The sequence below is a fragment of the Helicoverpa armigera genome, chromosome 23 (assembly GCF_030705265.1).
Source record: "Helicoverpa armigera isolate CAAS_96S chromosome 23, ASM3070526v1, whole genome shotgun sequence".
In the NCBI taxonomy this organism is placed as follows: domain Eukaryota; kingdom Metazoa; phylum Arthropoda; class Insecta; order Lepidoptera; family Noctuidae; genus Helicoverpa; species Helicoverpa armigera.
In genome coordinates this window covers 9,562,959-9,581,391 of record NC_087142.1, presented here as the reverse complement: position 1 = coordinate 9,581,391, position 18,433 = coordinate 9,562,959, and the positions used below count along the sequence as shown (strand labels likewise).

The following is an 18,433-nucleotide window of genomic DNA, read 5'->3' as shown; positions in this document are numbered from 1 at the left end:
CAAATAATACAACTAGGAAAAAGGATAATGATGTAACAGACAGAAGCCTCAGACAAGAAAAAGACACCTCGTAATAAACCATTTTAAAACTCAACACCGAAAATAAAAAGGCCGTCACACGATCCAAAGTAAACACAAACTAAATAATAAAATCTAAACTTGCACGCAGGATGTTCAGTGTAGCTCTGTTTATGCGCGCACGCACGATCTAAATCTGGCAACACCTGGTTTGGATGTAAACATGGCGGTGAATGGACGAAATATTTTGGTGAATGATGGATTCTTGTTCAGCAGTAAATTAGGCTTGTATCCGGTTTAAACGCAAAATTGTTTTGGTAAAAATGGAACGCAGCAAAAAGGTCCTATTAGGAAAATAATAGATGGCGTCTTTTTTTTGCAGACTTGGTTCATATTGGAAGACAAAGCAATCTCACGTTTACCCAATCAGAAATATAACTACACTTTTGTCCTTAGAAAGTCTTGCTTCATTTGTTGGCTACTTTTCTTAGGTCCAGTTGATATAACCAGCGTCAGCTGTCTAGCATAATGCTCAACTGGACCTTTTTGGCACAATCATCTATTTTTATCTGTACTTCTCATTCTCCATTTGTGTTGGTCTTGTGTCAATAAATTATTTTTTAAAATAAATGTTTCTTCTTCTTTCTGCAATTTTTATATCTCCTTCGGGTAAAACATGCTTCACACGAATATCAACATTACTTGTGACACTCTCTAAAGAGGCCATAATTTCCTCTTAATCAATAAAACAGTGATATTCACATCCTGGCTGACTCACAAAGCCCTTGACTTTCAATTTAACATACTCACAAGGTATCCAGATCCCCTGTACAAATATTCATTACGTCCGGGACGGAGGTATCATGTTTGCACAAAACAAGTCGCTTATTGAAGGTAAATATAGTTTCCATTTTCCATTATTGATGCAAAGGTTTTTACTTCACCAGAGTTCAGTTATTGATACGGGTATTTTAGTTTAAATGTAATTTGAATTACTTCACGTCTGATGTAAACTGGCTCAGGATGACTAGTAGTTCTTACACCAACTAACTATGTAGTAGGTATCGCTTTATCACACACAGCAGTGTAGCATTCTGCGACGTGCATTTAAACTTTAGTTCTTATTTTAACATTGTAAAAAGTTCTTTATGATTGAGCATTATATATGTAGCAACAAAAGCGAATAATATGGATGGAAAGGATGAATACCTAAGTTAAAACTCAAAATTGTCTCAAAAGAACTGATCACTATTGACACAAACAAATTAGAGCTTAACCCACGTTACCAGGTTTGCGAGGAACAAACAAACAGACGGACAAACAAAGCGCCCACCCCTTCCGGCTTCACGTATGCGCGTACGCATAGCAACCGCGCGTTATTGCTTGATCGTCGGTCGATAAAATAGATGTCACATGTGGCTTTGCTGTTATTTAAGGTAATTAATGGTCGTGAAAAGATTTATGATCTATTGTCTCTATTCTTTCAAGCTATTACATCATTGTTAGCAGTCGATGATGTAGATGTTAATAATGACGGATTTTGTTCCGAAAGTGTTTAGTTTGACAGAGTTAAACTTAATCGGCTTCATATTATCATATATTATCCTTCAGTACTAATTCAGTTTTCACAAAGACTTTGGCAATACCTGATAAGTTTAGTACTTACTGATCTGATTACCGCTTGAAGAGGTACTTAAAACCAAGTCTAGAATACTTCATATAATTTCCGAATAATGACCAGATGTAAATAATTTTATAGACTCTAAAATAAAGCAACGGTTTCACCAAATATTTTATTGATCCACATTAAACCCTTGGATGCCATTTATTATCACAAATGTATGATAACTCTCAGTTTGTGACAAATTAACCGCAAATACGTACTAAAGTGAAACATAAAGTTAATATTTATTGGTCCTTTGACACTGAATCTTTAGATTTTGTGGGGTCATTAGCCTGTAGGACCACCATCATTGACTAACACAGAGTTACTGTTGTTTGAGATATAGAAAAAGTTCAAAAATACCTATTGTCTTCACCAAAACATGAATACATGAAGACTCAAAAATCTTATCAACTCTTAAAATTGCTACTTAAAATTTGCTAAACCAATTTCGACAGGAAAATATGATTGTGTAGATAGACCACCGGTTTTATTTTTAGGATCCAAAACCAAGCGACGCAAGAATTCCATATTTTATCATTACAAAATTATGAAGGAATTAATAAAAAAATGTCTCATGTGATAAAATACAGGTAGCTATAAACTATAAGGAACATAACTTTTATGGTATCGCCTTAAAAATTAATCCGGACATGAAGCGATCGTAAACGTTGGACTAATAAAGAATTATATTAATTTCTGACATCAAATGTTCCAATAATTTAGTTAAAGTTAACTTTTATGGTGTTTTAAGCAGTAACTATTGCTTCATTTTAGTACCTGTATTTACTGTACACGGTAAAATTGTTGTAAAGGATCTCATCTTAACTGAAACTAAGACTAGTTAATGGAAATTCTCAACTTATGGGAGAATTTAGCCATAGGAAGATCATAAAATTGGCTAACAAAATTATATGTTAGTGCTATACATGGCAATATTTTGTCTTAAGTTGGTGTAAAGCTCATTAAAATTTGAACTTACATTACTATCAAACAAAACTTAAAGTAGGATTCATTATCATTAGACAGCAATATACTCCAAGTTCCAAGTGCTAGATTAGCTCCATAAAAATCAAACAGCACATATTTGCTCAATCCACACAGTCCGAGACTTACAAAACTAACATAATGCCCTACAATTATGGCTCGCTATGGCGAAACCGACAAGTTCCCACAACGTAACGAACATACATACGAACAATGCTTCTGTACTTACGTCATTGTTCAGTGGAGGTTATAAAGTAACACTAATGTACTGTGAAGATACTGGCTCGGGGATTAATGGAACTGAGAGTGCAATTGTAAATAAAGAAGATACGATAGATAATGGTGGTACAGCAAATAATGATTGTTTCGATATACCTCCAAGTTTGGCCGCAGATAAATTTCTTAACTCGCAAAGGTATTATGACGTAAAGTTCTAAGAAGATAGGAATTCTATTACATCTGTTGTGAACGGCTCTGACAGTGAACATTCAAAGAAATCAGTATCCAAACAACTGGTTATCCAAAAACATAACGAAATAATTTACGTGTATGTATGAATAGCAATCTGAGCAGTTATTTCCTTGAAATAAAATGAAGAATTGAAGACACACCGTTATTTATAAAACAAGACAGCATAAATACAATCTTGTTAAAATAAAACCTTATTTTTTAATGGAAACATCGTTAACACAGAAACTGAAGTTATGGGTAAAATATTGCCTTTCTCACTGGCTGGTCTGTACTCGTATGGTCATAATATTCGGATTGGTAATTGTACCAGGAAATCGTCTTGTTACACCAAGTTGGAGAACAAGACAATTTGCTACACATTAAAAAGGCAATTCGAGAAAAAGCAATTGAAGATCGAAAAAGAAAGAATACACAGCTAGATTCTCCAAAATCACATGACGCTACCAATTTTGAAGTTAAAGAAAAATCACACCCAATAAAGACGATACCTAATAAGCGAGTAAATCCAAACCTTACATTAGTCCTTGTCCAGAAACTTCCAAAGCCTCGCCTTCGATGCATCACACTGTAATCATGACTAAGAGTACCGTATAAGACAATATGCCGCGAAATTGGTCCAAGTCGATATTTTACACCGATTGGGATCCGTAGGCGTTGTCTTGACACGGGTTAAGCTGGAAAGAGGTCAACGAAAGGAGGTACGCACCAAATTTATTTCTGATCATATAGAACAGTTGTTGTTCGAAATGGTATCGTGCTCATTGAAAATGTATCTGATGATTGTACTCAAGTTTTGGTAACTACATTAAATGTATCAGCGGTTTTTAATCTATTTGGGTTGGAAGAACTAATGGTTGTTGAAAAAGTACTGGATGGCAACATGAGCGAATTTGAATACAATAATTTCCAAAAAGCCATGTTATCATTAAAAGCGCATAAAATTCCACAAACGTAAATGGTAATTTCTATACAAGCGGTATCCAAACACGTAGTTTGTATTGTTTCCAATATGAACAATTAATATTCTTACACCGTCCTTTTACGGACGTCAATAAAAAGCACTCACTGATGACAGAATAGCAATTACTTAGAAATGTTCAAACACCAGCGATAGCGGCCGAAGATGTAGATAGTGATAGATATTTTGTTGTTTTGAATATTCACGACGCAACGGCACGATGGCTGCTAATTCAAATTTCTCAGAACGCAGGAGATGCGTTAGAAAAGAATAAACTTCAAGATCAAGACAATAGGCAATACTTTCGTTTGAAAGCCATGGAGCATGAAATCGGCACAGATCCATAAGTGATTTATCGTGCTACCGTAGGCATTCTGTCTCCATAAGATAATGAATCTAGAACTGGCATCCGTTTATAAAGAAAGTGTTAAAAATGATATAGCTAATGATTTATGTGCCAGTGAAAGCCGAAAGATATTGTATGCAAAAATAGTTGACGATATGTAGGACTGGAGATTAAAGATTAATTTCGTGTATATTAAATAGCTTATGGTCGTGTATGGATACTGCATGTGTTCATGGCATTATAAACAATGTCACTTGGTGTTACGGTTTATTTTTGCGTGCATTCCAGTGCTCTGCACTTATCAGAGCCGTCAACCCCTTTCTCTTGGAATTGCATCAAAGAAAAAGTAAGTCCATTTGAAAAGATTGACCCAAATACTTGGACAGGTTTAGTAACAGCTACACGTGAGCTTGTAATCTGCGGATAATTGAAATTCAGTGGGCATCGAGACGAATTAAAGTCGCCTGTTGATCTTGCACTGTTGCCAATTTAGAAAATTGGGATAATAAGAGCAACTTTTTTGTAGTATTAATTATTAACGATGACCTTAGAGACGGATTAGCGTAAATAACAAATGCTACTCTATGTTCTGTGTAGATACAAGTCTCCAATAAAATACTATTAAATCGTATTCGACAACAGACGACCCAGCTACAAAATTCCAACAGCAACAATTAAGCAATCAACACAACTAACAATTAAGTGAAAACAAAGACAAACGACAAGTTTATTTGCCATTGACATTGGAAAAATTGCCCCACCCTGTATGGGCAATATTTTTGCCTTAAACACTGGGTGTGGGCAACTAGTCGTTACGGAAAGAAACATCGACTTACATTTGCATTTAATCGTTGTCGTGGCATTTGTTGGTGAAAGCATTGTAATTTCATAGGAAACGATTCATATGGATGGTGATACATAAAAAGTATGAGCGAATCATTTTGGTACACGCATAGTTTCATGTCTTGATACAAAAATGTTAAATGATAAATATCAGTCAGCCAATACACCTAATGAATGGAAATGTAACCTAGATAATAGAATCGATTAAAATGCTTGTAGCTAGGTTCATGCTATTATTGTCTCATGCCCACTTTCAACACCAACAGAGAACGGTGTTTTTGCAGCGAATTCCATAAACATTATGGAATCATAATAATATCCGATATCAATTTAAAATGAAAGGAAATGCCAAGCTAAACATAGCGTAGAAAACTTATGAAGGAAGCAAGTCCAGTTGTAGCAGATTTTATGATTAACAAAAAGTAGGTTTGTATTACCGCATTAATCTAGAATACCGTATGACCTAAAGATAAGAATAAGCCCTACTTCCTTTAAGAGGCAATATAAGAGCTAAACAAGCAGGACAGTAGCATTAATAGAAATTGCTGATTTATTGAGATAAAAACATAATACTCCTAAGTTAGAATAAAGCAAGGAAATCTTGGTAATGGGCTTGAATGACCAGGCAATGAATTTCATGTTGGACGATAATATTGAAGTAACCTTTTATTAAATAAAGAAAAATATGAAAAGAGTAAAGCAGAATTTTGTAGAAAAACAATCAAAAACAGGTATTATGTATCTACGACATTGCTCAGATTATCTCAAAGGCAAACACGAGTTTGATGAGTGCTGTTACAATGAAAGTCAAGAACGAGCAAGGTCGTAAGCAAAACAGTAGGATAGAATATAGCACAAAAACTAAGGTTGAACAAGATTGAGAGATTGGGTTACATGGTAATATTACAATGAACGACGTTGAATATGTAATGTTGCTACGTGAATTATTTTTCAAATTTAACTCTGAATGTGAGAAAAAGTTGGACGACATTTAGCGTAAGAAATGGTTTAGAAAATTGTTTAAATTAAAATGCTACTCGTGAATTTACGAATGATCGTATCATCAGAAAAAATGCGAATGACACAAAAATTCCTAGCATTAAAAGCAAAATTGTAACGCTAAAATTAATGGTCAGAAAAGATAAGAAGACGAAAATAACGAGATCATAAACTGTGATTGGAGGACGAGCCATAAAATAAGTGATTGTCAATTTAATATCTTTTCCAATAAAACAACATCCAAGTTGTTTAAAAAGTAAAATATCGACCTTAACCTGGCGAAACGGGCAAATATTTAGCACAAACCTCGAAGTGGAAAGAATCACATTCTTTGGTTTAATTCAATCAGTTAAACAATAATTAAACAATTCTTGTTAACCTTACTTTGTTCTTGATTAAAACTTCAAAAACCTTTCAGGAGTTCCTTTAACATTAGAGTTATAATGGAATCCATTAAAAGATCAATCGTTAGCATTAATATTTGTTTGATCAACCCCTGCACTGAACTGTTCTGAAGTCAAGGCTCCTTTAATCCCTATTTCTTTATGGGATTTGCCATCGCTTTGCTAGCACGTGGTATTATCAGCTTCTTATTTAACTACGCTATCAATATTAATAAGGCTCCCGGCTGCTTTGACTCTTACACTAATAATTATATCAGTAGCCACAATACAAATTACCTTATTCACCTTGAATAAATCATTTAAATCGTTTGCCTAGACATTGTTTTATGATAGTGTCACTGATCACTTTCAAGTTTCTTGTACTAATAGATTGCTTTGACTTTGTACGTGTGTTTTTAAAGGCATCACATCTTTGTATTTTATTTCATCTTAAATGTGGTGTATATTGCTACCTTTACCAACATTTTTTATTATAAAATCCGGAGGTTTCTTAATATTCTTAATCTTAGGCCTTTGCTATACCATCGCTATAGCAACTTGCCTATTTCTGCTCCAATGATTTGGTTGACGTCATTAAACGTTTTTGCTCTATAGACATTTTTATCCATAACGGGTAGTGTCTGGAGCTCATTATTATTGATTGATTTTTATCTTGTATCAAAACTATAGTTTTTAATAACAAAGCTACAAGTAAGTGACGCGTAAACAATTGGCTCAAGGACTCGTTTAGTTACATACAATTAGGTTTGTCACGATTTACCCTCGATTAAAGTTTAATTACTGTATAGTGCCAACTTGCCACGTGCTTAGCATATTATTATGCTCATTTCGTAACACGCGATGCATTTATGCAACTTGAAATCTTAGAAACTGACTAAGCATACCGAATGGAGAAGTGGTAATTCTCAAAATGGACTCTCAATTTAGTATAATTTCAAATGACTCTGAAATATGATAGATCAACGTTTATTGAAATGTTAAGGAATTTATGTACGATCGGCTTCTTAAGATTCACCTTTATACGATACAAGGAACTAGACTCGTGATTGCCAGAAGGCTTACAAACACGTTGCCATTTAGACTCGTGGCAGGTCCAATAAAATTAAAACTTAATTTTGTAATAAGGAAGACTCCGACCATACATCACGTCACATATGCAATACTTAACCAGTTTTGTTTCACTAATAAATACATTCATGGCACTGCATTCTTGTCCTTGATATTACAATATTAATATAAATAAGTTTAAGAGAAAGGAAGCCTTGAATGTAGCTGCAGTTATTAAATCACATGAAATCGATGTATTTCTGACAGCTGAACATTAGTTTGTTGTTCGTGAAGATATTAAGGCGATAAAGATGGTAATTTAAATGTCAAAGGATGATACGAAAATGTTCTCAAAAGTGTTAGGAAAGAAGAATCGGATGCCATATAAGGCTTACTAATGGCTACCAACCAACATAATGACTGTTCTATATGAAAACCGCCAGTGCCCGACCATGTGGCACCGTTTATTTCCGTACCCACTGCTACTCTGACACTGGTGTTTACTCCTGGCTATTTTAGGAGATGCATCCAACACATGTATTTACCTTTGGTAAGGCGTTTACTCGGAATGCGTGTTGCTCTGTTTTCAACAAAGAAAGGAAATCATTGACGATTGTATTCGTGGTTATCGTCAACATCATCATCAGTGAGACGGAGATTTGTAAACAAATAGCTGATTGACGGCATGCGTTAAGTAAGTAGAATTCTGAAGAATGCAAATCCCGAAGTATGCATAATATGAAAAAAAAAACTCAGCTGAATTTAAAGAAAAAAACAATGGAATATAATAATAATATTCTTGATTATACACTATAGGCTGTCTTATCGCTAAAAAGTAATTTCTTCTGTAGAAGAATGTTATGGACTGGAGATCTATATCAGGTAAGTACTAAAAATAATGATCAGAGATAAATCATAGCAGATGACACTTACATCACAGATTATTTCACAAAGACGAAATAAAATTATTTACAGTCCATTCAAATAACGGTAACACAAATTAAAGTTGCAAGCGATTGCAAAATGGCTACCACCAATTTAGGCGGGATAGTTAGCGCCATGTCAAGGCGATTTTAGAATCGTTTTTTGCACATTGCAAGAATTTCGTAAATGTCGTCGGCAAAAACATTCTATTTGCTACAAAACTGTCTTGTTTCTTTCTATTCTTTTAACGGAATTACGAGGTATAAACGGGCATTTAAAAAATAAATTCATTCTTTCATTGACAGTTGCTAATTTATTTGACGACTATAATTTTTGAGATTTCATTCTTTATGGTTTTGTTGCCGTTTTAATAGGGAAGGGGAAAAGGATGAACGGGATTATGATTTACAGCATATTGTGTAGGAAGTTTCTATTATTCAGTTCAGACATGGATGGAAGAGGGGCAATAGTTCCTAATAGAAGCTGCGCTGAGTGAACTGTGAAGCTTAATTCCAGCACTACGGACTGTGTGGCCCTGGTACTCAAAGGGTTCCAAAAGGAGCAAAGATGGGTTTCAGTTATTAAAAGTCTGACATTCCCACTGCACCCACAGCCGAAGGGCGCATTTGATGATTTTCCCAACCCAAAGTTAGTGTATGTCAAGACAGTAAATGTCATTCATCATTATCATCAGTCCTTATTTTAATTGATATTAGTATGAGAATTTAATGTAAATCCTGTGCAAGATGGTAAGTTACTCATTCAGTATCAGATATAGATGAGATAACTGTGTTTAGACTATTGATGATGTGGTCTGACTAAGCTATTATTCTTTCGAAAAGAATAGCTATTGGCATACTATTGAATTAGGTATAATATTAATGCGGTTTTTTTAAGTTGCTATAATGAATGGAGAATCGGTGGTAGCCGTAAGATTAGGGTTCATCGACCTCATCTCAGATTCCATGTTAGTAGTTTTACCTAAAAATCTAGCAACCGCTATAAAACAGTCTGGCTAATGATCTGGTTTTGGTGTTTTAGAAGTTTTTAGTATGTTGACAATGTTTTAATGGGTGATTATGCTTATTGAATTGGTTTTGTGATAGTTTTCCATTCATGTGAGCCTTTCTGTGAGTCTTTAAGACTCTGTTTTGGAATTTAGAATGGCTATAGACTCACCAATGTAGGCCTATTTAGGTATTTATGGTTTTTGGAAACTACGAAGTTAGCTAGCTACCTATAAGCTTTGATAAAAGTTGTTTTTCGATGACCAAGGTATGTTGACGAAACGGCTTTTTCAGTTTTTGCTGTTTTACACAGTAACATAGAATATCTAAGTAATCCAGGTAGGTTATACCCAGCTACATAACATAACAGTTGAGATTATCCCCACCTCAAGCCTCCATACATCGGCATATCTGAGAGTTATTCAACTGCGAATTGAGATTAAATTCCGCACACAAACATACAGACGTATCTATACGTAGCTCGTGTATCACAATAGAGAATTTCGGAATGTCGAGTATTGTTTGATTCAGGATGCACATTATAGGGATGCAGACACCAGTATGCGTGACAACAGTATTGTTACCACAGATAATGTAGCTGCGTTTACCGTCAAATAATATCTGACTGACGGTAGGCACTATCATTAAACCTAAAATAAGTAACTTTTTTATCTCGCTAGTAATAGGGTAGCCGGCAACTTTTTACCTGCCTACCTCACAGTAGCAAAGATCGTTGACGCTTAAAAGCAAAATCTCACAAAACAGTCGAAAACAGGGGACAAAAACCTCCCAAAACTCTATAATTAGCGAAAAAACTCACGCCTTTGACCACAAAATGCAAATTCCACAGCCAACCGGTTTGAAACGCAATGTTTTTTTAAGAACCAATGTTTAGACCAGCCGTCGTCTAAATTCAGCCAGGTAATAGATCGGCATACGACCTACTTCGAGTTCTAGATACGGATTATACAATAGCAGCCGGTGATACGACACGAGATATTTTTTTCCGCGAATGGCTGTATCTAAGCGTGCCTCAGCAAAGCATGGAAAGTACAGTTAAAATAACTAAAATACTCACGAGTCTCCGGACAGCACGCGGCGTTGCTTAGAAATATTACGTTTTTTCAAACGTTTGTAGACACTGGTTGATGACACACAGATTGTCCAGTTCACTGTTTTGGTGCACTAAAAGTTTTCATTTGTTTTTTAACGTGTTATTTGTGTTTATTCACAGCTGAGTTCTATATGCGGTTGACGGTTTGGGTCGGCGAGGAGCGACAGTCGCCCGACGTGCGTGGTGACGACGCGGCGCGGCGCGGCGAACTGACGGGCCCACAGGCAAACGTCATCAGTGCGCGCGATCTCCCACTCTCCCGAGCGCCCGAACGCTCAGATGGTTTGTGTTATTTTCAAAATATTTTTGTTTAAAAGTCTTGTTTATCAGGAAAAAGTGTTTTGTGAATATTCCATACCTTCCATTCACATGAAAAATAAAATGCACTGTTTACTTGTGTTGAAATAAAACAGATATTTCAGGGATGGCGAAGGTTTCTTTTTCCGGATTTCCGGCCCATTTTCATAACTATATTTTGATAGGTTACACTTTCAAGTTCAAATAAATACATTTCTATAATCTTCGTTTCGTGATAAATATCAGTTTAAATACCTTTCTAATCCTTTTCTTTTCGAGACGAAACATTTCTGAGTAGATACCCCCTTTTTCTTGTTATGTACATAGCGTAGGTAATCTGTGGCGTAGGTCTACGTCTGGGTCAATTAAGATGAAAGAACTACATACCTACCTTCTTAAAACAAATTGGGAATGTGGCTAGGTGGCTACTAGATTAACTTATCGAAGTCCTAGGCTAGGTAAGTACTAAGTAGTACAATTATTTTTTACGATGATAATCCATATCATCGTAAAAAATAATTCAAATTATCAATAAAGATAATTCGATAATGAAGAAGTGCTGAACGTGGTTGCATAGAGAGGGAGAGGAAGAAAAATGGATGGATTGTCTGTGAGACGATTTAATAAAAAGGGAGTGAATGCTAGTATGACCAGTGCTAGAGAGGAACCAAATCGGAAAACATGACACAAACAAGAGATGACGAAACTTCGTTAGATCATTCATTAAAACAAGCCTATCGTATTTATGTTCCGATTGTTTTATACTTATGGGAAATGAAAATATACAACCTGCTTAATCAGCAGCGCCTCTACCGGCAGAAACGTGAACTACAAAACATTCTGGGTCTTACTACAAAAACTTTAAACCCTGTTTTACACTTGTCTAATAAAATTTTGGCTGCAAAATGAACCATATGTCAACGTCATAATTTGACATTTTTTTAGACAAGGCATAAACTGACGTTTAAAAGTTTTTGTGGTAAGACGGTTAGTCTTCGACTGTGGTCTTCCAAGTAAACGTAGATTATGAATTAAATAATATCGACTATGTTAATAACCTGGATTGCCTTGCAGAGGGAGCGGAATATAATGCCTACGCTTTATAAATACTTAAATATATTCAGATATTCGAAGTGCATTGTATTTAGTTATGCAATTGGCGCTTTTAGTTAGGTAAGTTTAAGTGGTTTGTTAGTTATGTAAGCGCCTACCCCTTTATTATTTAGGCTAGAAGGTTATTAACTTTTAAAGGTCTGCCAGTTTGAAGGATATTTACATTGATATCTTAGGTGCGGTTAATTTGCTTCTTGGTTGCTTGAATCAAGTTTTAGGTCAAGTAAATCAGTATGTACCTTTTAGTTAGGTATTTGTATTATTTGTTATTCATCATTTGCCTAGCCTTTTCCCAACTAAGTTGGTGTCGGCTTTCGAATGCTGCTGAGAAATTGTGTTTTACAAGGAGCGAGTGCCTATCTGTCCTCCTCAACCCAGTTACCCGGGCAACATGATACCCTTTGGTTGTCTTATTTTTACACAGAATTGTTCATCAGTAAATGAAAAAACTTTATGAATAAAATACAGTTCCGCAGTTCTGCGACAGTCATCTTTTCGTCTCTCTGTGAACGAAAGTTGTCGAATGGGCTCACATTTTGAGTTTTCCGATACTAGGCAACTTTGGACCGGCAACTGAAGGCAAGTAGCTAGGAAGAATGTCTATCAAGCACACGTTTTTTCAAAAATAGCTTCGTCCCACGTCCAAAAGGAAGCTACAAATATAAATTCCGATATAAAATTTACGAGGCGGTATTAAAACTACATTAATATGATTTATGCTCCTGTTTACACCGGCGCCCGCATGCGAAACTATTGTAACTGGAAATTATGTCTATTTTATATGAAGCTAACTGTAACACGTGGTTTTACTCGCTTTTGAAAAGGAATTAAAAAATGTAAGAGATTCTTTAAATCGAAATTTTTTGATGGGCTTGGAGCTTATATCTTTAATTATACTTTAATGGGTGAAAGAAATACACAAGCAAAGCGATACACAACAAATTAATCAGAACACTCTGCTGCTAGACCCGAAACAGATCGTGTTCAAATTAAAATACGTATAGGATACCTTCTCTATTTATCGAAAATATTCCAAGGAGATGCGGGCCTAAAAAAACTGTCTAGTGAGACTAATTTTACCTAACCATCAAACTTACAATCAGTTCCACAGATTAAAAACTAAACGTCAAAAGCTCAGTCGACGATCAAAGGGCCGCGTATATTACCCTTCTGATAAACAACTACATATACAGTTAAATCCACGTGTATTACAGTTAGAGAAACACACTGCAGACTAAACAGTCGGTCGACAGTCTCGATGCTTGGCAATTTTTTTAAAAGAAAATCTTTTTTCCAATCAAAGTTTTAGTCTGTATTTCACCGGCTAAGTATCCAATCTTTGTAATGTGCGTGCTCTCATTCATTTTCATAGTGATTTATGAGCTATAATCATGGAGAACAAATGACTAGCAGAGGTGCCATAACGGAAAATCTCCTAAGAAAATGCAAAATGCGGGGGACGATGGAACGTTACTGTCTTCGCCCTTGGGCTCGATCATTTTTTATAATACCAAAAATCGTTGACAGATGTCCCAAAGAACCCGAACGCCTCATTCGTTCACTCTTAACTGATCATTTTGATCATGCCCTCCGTATGAATTTGAGCTAGAAGAAGGCGCCTGACCTACCTACACTATGGCATCTCCGGTTGCTTTCCTTACTCCGTGGCGAAACTATCGGCCGACTAAAAATCTGCAATCTGCTACTGTTAGCAGGACACTAGACGAGTTAAATATGGCGGTAATCCAGTGGACACGCCGTTTCCTTTATTCGTTACTAGATACAGATTGCTGGGATTGGATTGTAAAAGTGTTTTCCGTTTTGTACGACATTTGTGTAAGTTCGCATTTTGCAGTACCTACAGGATAAATTTTATCGTGGTCGTTATTCTGTTTGGAATAAAACAGACATTGACATTTATGTACTTCAACGTCATCATTTTAAATTTTTTGGACTTAAACCCTACCATTTTTTAGAGAAAATCATTGCAAGGTAAGTGTCGTGAGAAACCTTCTCAAAAACCCTCCAACGCTGGACTGATGCTTCTCTCTGTCCCAGAAAATTAAGGCTAGCGTATTGACAGAAACCGCTTCTTTCTATGCGGATCTCGTTATGACAAGATAGACACCCATTTCCGGAAAGTTATTTTCTAAGGAAGGAAGGATCATAAGTCATAGATCGTTCCGGCTGTTACCTAACCCCATACAAATATGACATCAAAATTCCAAACTCCGCTACCATTGGAAAGCAACAAGAATTTTCACGTCTCCATCTGATCGGACGGCGCCACCCAAGAACTCAGATATTAATGGCCACCAATACCATAACATCCGATGGTCGCTAACGGGATATTTTGCTCAAACTATGCAGTCACAATGTTGGACAAGTTAATTTGTATTGCTGACTGTATCGTCGCTTGAATGGTTAATGAAGTAGGTAGCTTGGTAGCTGAACAACTATGTTAGGACTACTAGATGTTAAAGGGATTCAATCGGGCACTTTTGCAAAGAAGTTTTGTCAATTTTTCGTGCCTATCATTACATAGTCTTAGATGCATAAGAAATGCGGTAAAATAGCTCATTTATGAGTTCAAACAACTGTGCAATATAGCTGTCTGTCTGCCTTTTATCAATCAAAAAATAACCTTCCACTAATGTAATAAGGTTAAAAATCTAATTAAGAAATTTCACAGATTGAGGTAGGTAGGTCTGTACATAAAGTTCACAATTGTAAATATGACGTGTATGAGGATTAGTGATTTCACATTTATGTACAAAACCATTAACAGACAAATCAAGTTTTATACGATGATCACAAACAAAGCCCAGAACACTATACAAAACATGATGAAAATGACACAGTTCTATCAACACAGAATGAAGTAACCAAGGCCATCGAATGATCCCATAGCACTAATTAAACGCATTACTAAAGAATCACAGTTTATGCACATTGCTCACTTATTACATTACTTAGAACAAAGTATTCTCACGGTATTATCTTTATACTGTGGCTTTTTAGAGATGGCTGCCATTGGAATTTTGTTGATCGTTAATCTGATAATGTGGTATAATGCTGTTAATTAATTTGTTGGTTTTGTTGATAGCTGGTTGTCTGCAAGTTATGGAATCCTTTGAGAAGTTATGGAAATAATTTTGAGAGGTTTTATGTAAGTATAATAATAATTACAAACAAGCTTCTGCCCGCGGTTTCACTAGCGTTCCTGAGAACTACTTGAAGCATATAGGAACAAGTAGCATATCTGCTTTTGATGTATGCCTAAGCTATGTTACTGCCAGTTTCATCAAAATCCACCCAGTAGCCTCAGCGTGGAAGAAGAACAAACATTTATACCTACATCCATCCACCCATACATATATACGACCTTTTATATTATTAGTCTGTATATACAAGATCATCATCATCTCAGCCATAAGACGTTCACTGCTGAACATAGGCCTCCCCCATAGATCTCCACAGATACCTGTTGGAGGCGACCTGCATCCAGAGTCTTCCGGCGACCTTTATAAGATCGTGTGTCCACTCTATCATCATCAGGCTATAATTGTTATGGATTTATTCTTGTCACCTAAACATCATCCTCCTGCCCTTATCCCAATACCTATCCTACTAATATTATAAACGCGAAAGTTTGTATGTATGGATGTATGAATGTTTGTTACTCTTTCACGCAAAAACTACTGAATGGATTTTAATGAAACTTTACAATAATATAGCTTATACATCAGAATAACACATAAGATACAATTTGTAAACATATTGTTCGAAATACTAAACCTGCGCAGACGAAGTCGCGGGCACCAGCTAGTTATACATGTCGGAGGCGAACATCAAGGATGGCACTATCGTCCGACATCAGTTAGGGTAATCAAGCAAAGAGATAACTCAAAGAAACTCAAAATTCAAACGAACTCAAAAGTCAAACGTTTATTCAAATTAGTCAGAACAAAAGACAGCCCCCAAAACGCCCGCCCTTCGCCACTTCCTATGTGTTTTGGCTTGGGGAGAAGAAGTGGCGGAACAAACTCCCCAGCAACACATGTCTGTCTGTTAGGTTAGAAGAACCTTTACACTTTAATTTCAAAAGACACTTTTCACACTTTACAATATGGATCTACAACAGTACTACAACACTAGGCAATAACACTAGGTACACTACACGTAACGAAAGGCAGTATCGAGATGTGCGCAGCACGACGACTCGACCAAGACTGAGCTCCGCGGACGCCACGCCGACCACCACTACTCTGCCAAGCGCGCCAAAATGTTGTTTCACCGGAAACGCCACCAGGGGGCGCGCTTGCGTGACGTTTAGTGTCCGTACTATTGACAGTCTCCGACACGGCCATCCTGCGTAGACCCACGTCCTCGTGGGTTAATCTGCAACAACACAAACACAGCACAGTATGCACAGTACAACCTCGGCCACTCCTGACCACTATGTAGCACACTGAACAAAAGTCACACAGATCCATCTGAACCACAGAACCACATAGGGTCATAATTACGCCACACAGGCTTATTAATATCGCTCACACTTGAATGCCACACAGGCTACCAACTGCCACACAGGCTACCAACTGCCACACAGGCTACCAACTGCCACACAGGCTACCAACTGCCACACAGGCTACCAACTGCCACACAGGCTCCTAGCTGCCACACAGGCTCCTAGCTGCCACACAGGCTCCTAGCTGCCACACAGGCTCCTAGCTGCCACACAGGCTCCTAGCTGCCACACAGGCTCCTAGCTGCCACACAGGCTCCTAGCTGCCACACAGGCTCCTAGCTGCCACACAGGCTCCTAGCTGCCACACAGGCTCCTAGCTGCCACACAGGCTCCTAGCTGCCACACAGGCTCCTAGCTGCCACACAGGCTAGTCATGCCACACAGGCCAGTTATTGTCAAGTTTGTCTGATCAATCTAAACATTTTCAATGCAATAGAATGCTTTCACCTTGTGCGATGACATGCGATGTCCTGGCCTGCCGCAACTCATACGGCCTCCACGACAAATCTGGGGGAGGATGACGCTTCAAACAGCAACTGCAGCGCAGCTCGCCCGCCGCTTGACTAGTAGACCTCGTCCTGTTCTTCAGGCTCGGTTCACCTTAGATGTTATCTGTTAGGTCAGAAATGGAAAGTGCTTAGGCATCAAATATTGACAACATATGGGTCAGCAACAAACCTTCTCGATGGTAAGACCTAAACACATGTTATGGGTTTTAAGAATAGCAATCACCATTTAAATGAAGAAACTAGTTACATTAAATTTTAAGCACGAAATCAAAGAAAGATCGAATTGCTAGTCAGACTGAACTTGTAAATTACAAAATCATTACAGCTACGGTTGTCATTCACATCAACGCCTTCTACTCGATAGGCTTCACAAAACCGTCGTGTCCCTTAGCCGAGCTCTCAGCCCATCCTGGCCTCCTAGGGACCACAACCACAACTATAGTGACATGACACCAACTGCACCACAGATGTATACGGGTCTCTTCCTGGTCACCCCGATGCCGTCACACAGGCCAACGAGTCTCTTCCAGGTCACCCCGATACCCATCTTAGGTACAGCTTAACACAATAAAAACAACAGTACCGCAGACTTTACATAGGTCTCTTCTTGGTCACCCCGATGCCATCACACAGGCCAACGGGTCTTTTCCAAGTCACCCCGGTCTCCATCATTGGTACAACTTAGCGCAACGAAATTACAGAGTAGGTGAACGTAACACTTTACCAAAAAATCTATCGTCTGATGCACAATTCAATCAAATGACGCAAAAACTGAAATATTCTAACTTTAGGATATTGATGAGATCAGATAACTAATAATTTTCAACTCTGGGATCAAACCTGTGAACCTAGGTTTCTGATTATCTATGATTCCACCAATTAATAAGCGTAGTGGTAGCGCAATCAACGAGACTGAAACTGTCTCTCAAGTTTATAAATGTCGTAAGACAAATAACCTCAAAATAAAGCAAAAATGGATCGGTCTCACCGGGTTTCCACTCAACACCTCAACGCGCATGACGATGCGCACATCGCTATGGCGCGCAGTACAGCAAGGCTTTCGCGGACGTGAAGCCACGTAGATGCACGAGCACCAACACTCCGACCTTACGATGACACGTCAGGCTCCTGGCAGCTGGGATGCTCCGCAGTAATTTTGTCGCCAGATTGCACAATAACCACCGTCATTGTTGAAACATGAA

At 37.3% G+C, this 18,433-nt stretch overlaps 1 protein-coding gene across 4 annotated transcripts in view; it reads right to left on the bottom strand.

Annotated features, from left to right (window-relative positions):
- Smash (smallish) overlaps window positions 1-11,029 on the bottom strand; it is a 189,001-nt gene extending 177,972 nt beyond the window's left edge. For all 4 annotated transcript variants that reach the window (XM_064040792.1, XM_064040795.1, XM_064040796.1 and 1 more), the window contains exon 1: window positions 10,746-11,029. The gene's annotated coding sequence lies outside the window, so the exon portion shown is untranslated. The remainder of the gene's footprint in view (window positions 1-10,745) is intronic.
- Between the last annotated feature and the right edge of the window lie 7,404 nt (window positions 11,030-18,433).